This window comes from Pelobates fuscus, chromosome 1 (genome assembly GCF_036172605.1).
Source record: "Pelobates fuscus isolate aPelFus1 chromosome 1, aPelFus1.pri, whole genome shotgun sequence".
In the NCBI taxonomy this organism is placed as follows: Eukaryota; Metazoa; Chordata; class Amphibia; order Anura; family Pelobatidae; genus Pelobates; species Pelobates fuscus.
This window is the reverse complement of record NC_086317.1, coordinates 70,077,109-70,087,610: the sequence shown is the minus strand read 5'-3', so window position 1 is coordinate 70,087,610 and position 10,502 is coordinate 70,077,109.

Here is a 10,502-nt window from a genome sequence, read left to right as displayed (position 1 = left end):
GCAAAAGTAATGAACACATTAACAAAGTTCCCCAAATCTCTCTATAACTAGAGGACAACCAGAATTGGCTCTCTTCATGTGCATATACTTATATTTCTTGTGCATTTCTCATAATGGGAATGATAGTCTGACAGTGTTAGCTGATGCTATGAGCCTATCAGCAACACCCAGTCCAACGCAGTCCAAGGCATTGAGCCAGGCGCCGAGCCGACAGACACCGTTTGGTCAAATTTGAGGTTAAATTGATCATAAATAGTTTAATATAGGAACACTATAGTCACCTAAATTACTTTAGCTAAATAAAGCAGTTTTAGTGTATAGATCATCCCCCTGCAATTTCACTGCTCAATTCACTGTCATTTAGGAGTTAAATCACTTTGTTTCTGTTTACGCAGCCCTAGCCACACCTCCCCTGGCTATGATTGACAGAGCCTGCATGAAAAAAACCAAACTGGTTTCACTTTCAAACAGATGTAATTTACCTTAAATAATTGTATCTCAATCTCTAAATTGAACTTTAATCACATACAGGAGGCTCTTGCAGGGTCTAGCAAGCTATTAACATAGCAGGGGATAAGAAAATCTTAATTAAACAGAACTTGCCATAAGGAAAGCCTAAATAGGGCTCTCTTTACAGGAAGTGTTTATGGAAGGCTCTGCAAGTCACATGCAGGGAGGTGTGACTAGGGTTCATAAACAAAGGGATTTTAACTCCTAAATGGCAGAGGATTGAGCAGTGAGGCTGCAGGGGCATGTTCTATACACCAAAACTGCTTCATTAAGCTAAAGTTCTTCAGGTGACTATAGTGTCCCTTTAAGGTAAGGCAGCGCCCAAGACCTCCAGGTACCATAATAGAATATGCAATATTGTACACATAACAACCTAATAGCTATGGAGTGTTCCTTTAAATTCAACTAGTGAATTTGCACATAATGCATTCACAAAAGTTAAAAATTCATGCACAAAAGTAAAAATTAAATTAACTTCTCACTAGATCCAAATCCTTTCAAGACAATTTTGTTGATCTTCTTATTGGTTCCAGTAGGTGATAAAAGCATCAGAGCAAGAGAAAGTACAAAGTGTAATACAGTTTACACATAGAGAATTGTCTTTTCAAATTTTAATTCTGTTCATTGGTTTGAATTGGGTTAAAACGATTCAGATGAAATGAATTGAGGTGCAAACACACAACTACAGCAAATGCAAAGACAAACAAAAGCAAAAGCAAATATAATGCACACAATTTTGATTAACATGCACAAGGGGTTTTAGTCACTAACCAATGAATTGTAGTTGTCTGGTACAATTTGTTAATAACACATTGCACAGTCAAAATAATATAAAGAAGGATCTTGGGATTTATACAACACCACATGATTTTGTTTACATTATTACATCAGATTGCTTTGAATTAATATTTAACAAAATAGAAAAAATAGATATGATCATGTTATTAAAGGGACTCTAGTCACCAGAACAACTATAGCTTTATGTAGTTGTTTTGATGTCTACAGCCTGTCCCTGCAGGCTTTTTAAAGTGAGCTCTGTCTTTTCAGAAAAAATGCAGTGTTTATATTACTGCTTAGGAACACCTCTAGTGGCTGTCACTCAGACAGAGGTGCTTCCTGTGTCCGTTGACTTCTTGACACAATGTGCAGCACTGACGTTCAATGTCTCCACGCTCTGCATGGAAGTGCATAACGTTCCCCATAGAGATTTATTGATACTGGGGCAGGCGGCGTTGTGCTGCTTGTGCGCATTGACCTTCCAATGCGTTCTTATGGGAAAGCATTAAATTGGCTGGGATCATCAAAAATGGATGATCTCAGCCAAGGAGACAGGGCGTGGCCAGTCACAGCAAGACCGGCGCGGCATGAAAAAAGGTGAGTAAACTATGTTTGTCATGGGGGCAAGAGCACCTAAATGGTGTTTTCACACCTATAGTGTCAAGAATCCGCGTTTGCATTCCTGACACTACAGCGTTCTTTAAACAATTAAGGACCAAACTTCTGGAATAAAAGGGAATCGTGACATGTCACACATGTCATGTGTCCTTAAGGGGTTAAACAATTAAGGGAAAGTCAGATGATGTCCACAGAACAAACCCTTCGCTTAAGTAAGGTTTAATTAAAACATTCCATTCCATCACTGAAAGAGTTAATGTGAAACTGTGCTGTGGAAACTTCCTTTCTGTATGCAAATGCACAAATGTTTGTTAGTATCCATGTAATGCTCAGTGTATTGTCACCACTTCAATATGTATGCAAAATCTTTCAATAAACTACTATTGAACACAAACATATACATAGGGGAACATATGTGAATATGACATCACTTACCCTCAACCAATCAACTGTTAGCCAAAGCTTTAAAGTCCGACATTCCACTGTCTTCCTTCTGTGCTCCTGAAGGATAAGCATTAAAAATGACTAGGTTTATTTCTTTTTTTTTTTTTTTTTTTATAATTCTTTATTTTTGTTGTGCGTAAGTGAACAAGTCGTCCCGCACCGTCACAATAACGAGTGCAGGAACAGGCATAAAACACAGTGAAACAGATTACATAGGGTATTGAACATCATGAGTTTTTGCTGGTTTCATTTCGCTTCTTCAGCACATTTTTATATTTAGGGGTACAGTTGTTTAGCTTTCATAGATTGACATTTATATTAGATATGTTTACAAAACGCAAAACAGAGAGCTTATTTCGCCTTGTAGACAGACGCTAGGGTCCTATTGATGCTTAAATCATACAGGGAGTGCAGAATTATTAGGCAAGTTGTATTTTTGAGGATTAATTTTATTATTGAACAACAACCATGTTCTCAATGAACCCAAAAAACTCATTAATATCAAAGCTGAATATTTTTGGAAGTAGTTTTTAGTTTGTTTTTAGTTATAGCTATTTTAGGGGGATATCTGTGTGTGCAGGTGACTATTACTGTGCATAATTATTAGGCAACTTAACAAAAAACAAATATATACCCATTTCAATTATTTATTTTTACCAGTGAAACCAATATAACATCTCAACATTCACAAATATACATTTCTGACATTCAAAAACATAACAAAAACAAATCAGTGACCAATATAGCCACCTTTCTTTGCAAGGACACTCAAAAGCCTGCCATCCATGGATTCTGTCAGTGTTTTGATCTGTTCACTATCAACATTGCGTGCAGCAGCAACCACAGCCTCCCAGACACTGTTCAGAGAGGTGTACTGTTTTCCCTCCTTGTAAATCTCACATTTGATGATGGACCACAGGTTCTCAATGGGGTTCAGATCAGGTGAACAAGGAGGCCATGTCATTAGATTTTCTTCTTTTATACCCTTTCTTGCCAGCCACGCTGTGGAGTACTTGGACGCGTGTGATGGAGCATTGTCCTGCATGAAAATCATGTTTTTCTTGAAGGATGCAGACTTCTTCCTGTACCACTGCTTGAAGAAGGTGTCTTCCAGAAACTGGGAGTTGAGCTTGACTCCATCCTCAACCCGAAAAGGCCCCACAAGCTCATCTTTGATGATACCAGCCCAAACCAGTACTCCACCTCCACCTTGCTGGCGTCTGAGTCGGACTGGAGCTCTCTGCCCTTTACCAATTCATCCATCTGGCCCATCAAGACTCACTCTCATTTCATCAGTCCATAAAACCTTAGAAAAATCAGTCTTGAGATATTTCTTGGCCCAGTCTTGACGTTTCAGCTTGTGTGTCTTGTTCAGTGGTGGTCGTCTTTCAGCCTTTCTTACCTTGGCCATGTCTCTGAGTATTGCACACCTTGTGCTTTTGGGCACTCCAGTGATGTTTCAGCTCTGAAATATGGCCAAACTGGTGGCAAGTGGCATCTTGGCAGCTGCACGCTTGACTTTTCTCAGTTCATGGGCAGTTATTTTGCGCCTTGGTTTCTCCACACGCTTCTTGCGACCCTGTTGACTATTTTGAATGAAACGATTGATTGTTCGATGATCACGCTTCAGAAGCTTTGCAATTTTAAGAGTGCTGCATCCCTCTGCAAGATATCTCACTATTTTTGACTTTTCTGAGCCTGTCAAGTCCTTCTTTTGACCCATTTTGCCAAAGGAAAGGAAGTTGCCTAATAATTATGCACACCTGATATAGGGTGTTGATGTCATTAGACCACACCCCTTCTCATTACAGAGATGCACATCACCTAATATGCTTAATTGGTAGTAGGCTTTCGAGCCTATACAGCTTGGAGTAAGACAACATGCATAAAGAGGATGATGTGGTCAAAATACCCATTTGCCTAATAATTCTGCACACAGTGTATATTAAAACATAGTTTAAACAAGATGGTAGCTAGTAGGCTGCTATGTAACATTTAGGAGGCATGCACACGTTTACATATAGTGAGAGTAACTAAATCAAGCTGGGTACATGCTGGTTGGTCATAAAGGGATCTTCAGTCGTTTATCAACAATAGCGTGAGGTTAGTGAGTGCATTATATGTCGTCGCTTTAGCCTCGGGCCCTAGAATTAGTCGCGCTTTATCATGCTCGAGTGTGGCATAAGTACTCCGAGCAATAACAGGCTGTCCAACCAGTCATATCCTACATTGAGTAGACAATTAGGTCACGTGTCAAGCAGTGTGTCTGTCGCTAATTAAGTCACATTGGTACGAGAGATTAAGTGTGTTTGTTTAAATCCTGCGTTTGTCGGGTTAATCTACCATACTTTAGGTATCCAATAAATGACAGTTATCTAAAGAGACAAAAAACACAAAAAAAAACAACAAAAGAAAAACGATTAGGTTAACAGGCTGTGTGCCCGTGTGTACAGTGTGGACCATAGGTGAGTATGTTGATGGAGGATATCCCCAGGCATCGGATCTCAAGTTGGTGTGGTACAGAGTTCCAGTGGGATAGATGGTTGGAGGCAAGATAGAGTCAGACTTAAAAAGTCCTGCTTTAGATGATTGAGAGGTGTCTCCTGCAGCTGCTGATATTTGGTGTCAGGGAGCTTGTTCTGCGGCTGGTTGCTGAGTGCTTGTCAAGCCCTCCGCTATGCCCCTTCTGCCTGTGAGCTTCTCTCCGACAACAGGGGTGCGGATGGTCAGTTTTAGCTTCTCCACGTGTCAGGTAAGCCCCTTAGCGCAGCGGTGGTTGTGGGGTACAGTAGTCCCTGTGGGGCGATCCGGTTCTCTGTAATGAGGGTATACCGGGATCTTGTGGGGGCTGTCTGAGGGTCCTGTCTCAGTGAGGGTGGTAAGATTTCCAGGGTTCAAGGGAGTTTGCAGTTGGATGGTTACTTTATGGGTCTGTACCTGCGATGTATGCATTCCGCTCTATATACTGCTGCTGTGGTTATGTAGCTCAGCGCCATCCCGCATGGCCTCCGCCATTTTGGAGTCACTGCCTGGGGCGTGGGTCCTGCTGCTTCGCCTGGAGTACTTGTAGGCGATCAGGTCTCGAGGGCGTAGACCGGGATCACCCCCCCGGTCCAGAGGGGGGGAACGGGGCCGGTATCCCCGCGGGCCCGACTTTAAGCCCCAAACAGCAAGCGGCAAGGCAGCGGCCGTCCGCCCCGCCCGCCTCCGGAGTAGGCCTGTAGAACGTCGGGTAGGATTCCTCCTCCAGGGGACTGTAGCCTGTTGGGCCAGCCTCACCCTGGATCCCAGGGCTCTCTGCCCGGCGAGGGCCACCGGTGCCGGTAGGTTTTGTGCCCAAATTAGCAGTTAGAAATCTGCGTCTAAACTTATGCTGCAGGAGCTGGTCCTGCATGCGACCAGCCAGCTCGGCGGTCCGGCCCCGCCCCGACTAGGTTTATTTCTGCTTTTATTTCTCTATTTCATCTTTCTTCAGCATACCTTATTGCTATTTTCTGTCATTATTGAATTAATGCATACTTATTGATTTCTGTGAACTGTCTAGTTATTTTCTATTTAATCTAACTCTGCAGCTTTCTTTCTCTCTTCTCTGTTAATTTAATTTAGGCTCTCCAGTGGTCTTATTTTATTGCCTCTGAAGTCTGTCATTTTATGTCCATTTTGTTCAAGGCCGGAATTAAAGGTTGCGTAAGTTAGCATTAACTTAGTGGGAAATTTTATCAATGATTATTTTTAAATATTGGCTGCTCAAATAGTTACATATGAAGGAAGATACTGCTGTACAGCTATTGAAAACATAAAAGGGGTAAAATAGTTTAAAGGGTAACTTATCTGTAAAATACACCATTGTAAAAATTACGTATTATTTATATTATTGTTTTTCATGTACTCCTCCATTTTATTTGTTTTTAAGATTTAGAACATGAAATCACAATCCAGTTCCATCTAGACAGAGCCAGGACATAATTTGCAAAGGAGGAGGAGAAATAGAATACTTGGTGGACATTTATGAAACTGTTCTGTTATAAAAAGTGGTTTAAAGTACCAAAAGAGGGGCAATCACTATGGAAACCAGTGGAGAAAATAGGCACACTCCATTGGTGACTATTCCCCTTTAACAATTTTCAACACTTTTTTTTTTATTTTTTTTAAGAGAACACATTATTCATAATAAAAACAAATAATTACCATTTTTTTTTAAACTATGGACAATGTAGAGCCTGTAACGTAACTGTGAATAGAAAAAAATATATACAACCTAATTTTTAGAACTTTTTAATCTTTTAATCTTAAATGTTAATCTTAAATTCCCCCAAATTTTATTTTATATTCTGCATATATTTGATATATTTATGATATATTATTTATATATATATATATATATATATATATATAGAGAACAATGATTCAGAGCACTCCAAAGGGCTTGTTTGAAAAAAAGCTTTATCTGTGTGAGAAGATCGACGTTTCGACCCGCAGGTCTTTATCAAGATGACAACAAATTTAAAATAGTGTCTTTATATAACCAAAGTAATTAACAGGAAATTACTTACCCCAGTGTGACCGTGATGCCCCACCACCATGTGTAACCGCTTGTGTAGTGATTGACATAGCATGCGTCGCAAAGTGATGACGTCAATCGTGTGTATCCAATGAGGATTGAGAATGGGCGTCATGTGTCTATGGCAACAGCCGTTTGTGTGCGCATGCGTGACAGTATAAAATGCGAAAATGTTTAAAACCAAGGAAGACGATCTAGCAACTATAAATAAATGAAAAGTGTGTATAGAATTGTATATCAGCCTGGATTTGTTCCCCAGATAAATGTCTAATGTGTTAGCGTGCACAATGCGCCATAAATAAGGGTTGTAGAGGAGCGTCTTGTAGTCATGGAGACGTCCTCACCATGCGCATGCGTAAAGAGATGTGTAGCTCTCAGAGGGACCTAGAGGCATGTAATGTGTGTAAAAGATGTATAAGCAGTATATTATGCTGCGTGAAACATAGATGCATATGGAACGGGTGATGAATCTAGTGGATTGACAATTATGGCATGGTGAAAATATGTGAATATAACGAGGAGAGAGATAAAGGAAGAAAGGAGAAGGAGTGTGGGATCCTGACAGTGTGCAGAAATGGACAGTGTTAAACGTGAGAGACGAACAACCTAAACTATATGTGATAGTGACACTTCATATAATGACACCAAATCGTGTGTGTGGGCAAAGTGGGGGAAAGGACAAGAGAAGAGAAAGCCTAGGTAGAGAATGGTGGTGTGTGAACAAAGTGGTGGGTGGATGTGAGTATATACAAAGTGTGGAGGTCCCGAGAAATCAGATGGGGAACAGGTATATGAGTGCAACGTATAACATACAGGTGCAGGCAATGGTAAATATATATACATATGTACAAGAATTATATATAAAGGGCCAGAGAAACCAGATATGGGAATAATGTATAAAGATAGCGTATATCATATGGGTATAGACATTGAATTGATGTCTGACTATGTATACCATAAGGGTGAGCATAAGAATAAAGAACTAGTGAATAATTGTTTTATCTAAGACTAGATGAGAGAGACAGCATTTAGCGATTGTCCAAAAAAGAGTGGAAGGATATATATTCGTTGAGGCCTCGAGGGTGCACTGTGTCAAGCGTCTTTATCCAGTACGTTTCTCGTTGGAGCAGACTTTTAGAGCGATCACCACCTCTGGACAGTGGGGGGATATGGTCGATGGCGATGAACTTCAAAGTCGGGAGTCGATGGTTAGCTTCTAAAAAATGTTTAGCCACCGGTTTCTCCGTTTTGCCGTCCCTAAAGGCGGTCATGATGCCTGAGCGGTGTCCCCGCAATTTGTCTCGTAGTGTAAGGTCTGTCTTCCCCACATAGTAGAGACCGCAGGGGCATGAGATAAGGTAGACCACGTGATCCGTGAGGCAAGTGATGTGGTGTCTGATGAGATATCGTTTTCCCGAGTGTGGATGGGCGAATGATGGACCTGTGAGCATGTGTCCGCATGTAACACAATTAGTGCATTTAAAGCACCCCATTTTCGTGTATCCTTTTTTGGTCTCATATTGGTTGGTATAGTCGCTTTTTACCAAGATGTCCCTCAGGTTGCGGTTCCGTCTGAAAGCAATCCGGGGAGGATGAGAGAATGTAGGGTGCAGTGTAAGGTCTGCGGCCAATAGGTCCCATCTGTTTCGAATCACCTTCGCGATCCGATCGCTTGCTGTATGATACAAGAATGGTAATGTGATGGTTGCTGGATTTTGTGGAGATGTGGAGGTTTTAGGCAGAGATTGATGAAAGATCTCAGTGGCTCTCTGTAATGATCGTTTGAGTATGTGGGGCGAGTATCCCCTCTGTAAAAAAGATTGCTGCATGGTATCCATCTGGTCTTTGATGTTGTCTGGATCTGAATTGTTCCGTAGTACCCTAAGGTCACTATCACATATAGTTTAGGTTGTTCGTCTCTCACGTTTAACACTGTCCATTTCTGCACACTGGTCAGGATCCCACACTCCTTCTCCTTTCTTCCTTTATCTCTCTCCTCGTTATATTCACATATCTTCACCATGCCATAATTGTCAATCCACTAGATTCATCACCCGTTCCATATGCATCTATGTTTCACGCAGCATAATATACTGCTTATACATCTTTTACACACATTACATGCCTCTAGGTCCCTCTGAGAGCTACACATCTCTTTACGCATGCGCATGGTGAGGACGTCTCCATGACTACAAGACGCTCCTCTACAACCCTTATTTATGGCGCATTGTGCACGCTAACACATTAGACATTTATCTGGGGAACAAATCCAGGCTGATATACAATTCTATACACACTTTTCATTTATTTATAGTTGCTAGATCGTCTTCCTTGGTTTTAAACATTTTCGCATTTTATACTGTCACGCATGCGCACACAAACGGCTGTTGCCATAGACACATGACGCCCATTCTCAATCCTCATTGGATACACACGATTGACGTCATCACTTTGCGACGCATGCTATGTCAATCACTACACAAGCGGTTACACATGGTGGTGGGGCATCACGGTCACACTGGGGTAAGTAATTTCCTGTTAATTACTTTGGTTATATAAAGACACTATTTTAAATTTGTTGTCATCTTGATAAAGACCTGCGGGTCGAAACGTCGATCTTCTCACACAGATAAAGCTTTTTTTCAAACAAGCCCTTTGGAGTGCTCTGAATCATTGTTCTCTGTATACCTACGCTCTGCAGCACCAAGGCATTTTTTGAGGATAATCACTTAAGGTAGAGTGCCAGATTTCGAATTTGTTTATATATATATATATATATATATATATATATATATATATATATATATATATATATTGTTTTACATACATGTTCCTAGTTGGCCACTCACACTTGCTATGTCAAAATTTGACTCATAAATATTCTCCTATACAATGTCAATGTTGATATATCTTTAATGGACTCCCGGATTCCCAAGATCAGTGTTCACTCCCAACGGTAAGGAACAGGGAAAAGACAGGAAAAAGATTTATTTATTCACTTACTACTAGGTTAAAAACTGCAAATGTATTTACAAAAGTCACCATAAGTCGTCCAACGCGTTTCGTCCTCAGGGGCAATTCACAGATAAAAAATGCAAGTACAATTACCCACACACCCAAACATCTTTTTAAACCTCACTAATTATATTCTATTGGCTCTTATTGGTTGTCAGGGTTCTCACCATGCCATACGGAGGGCCTGGGTACTTTGCTGTCCTGGGCCTGCTATCTGCCTTTGAGCCACAGCAGTTCTGTTTATTTTGAGCTGTTCTAGCCCTATTATAGCACTGGGGGCTGGACTTCGTCTGTGGTCATTGCAAGTGCTTCACCTGACTCAGATCAGTCATCAGCAGGCAGGGCCGGACTGGCCCACCGGGATACCGGGAAATTTCCCGGTGGGCCGTCAGCACCTGGGGCCGGGGTGACCTGCGGCCGCAGGGGAAGCTCTTCTTGTGGCCGCAGGGATAACTTGAATGGCGGCCGCAGGGGAAGCTCTTCTTGCGGCCGCAGGGGGAGCAGGCTGTTCTGTCTCTGCTCCCCCTCCCTCGCGCGCAGCTTAATGAGACCGGGGCCAGAATATGACGTCATATTC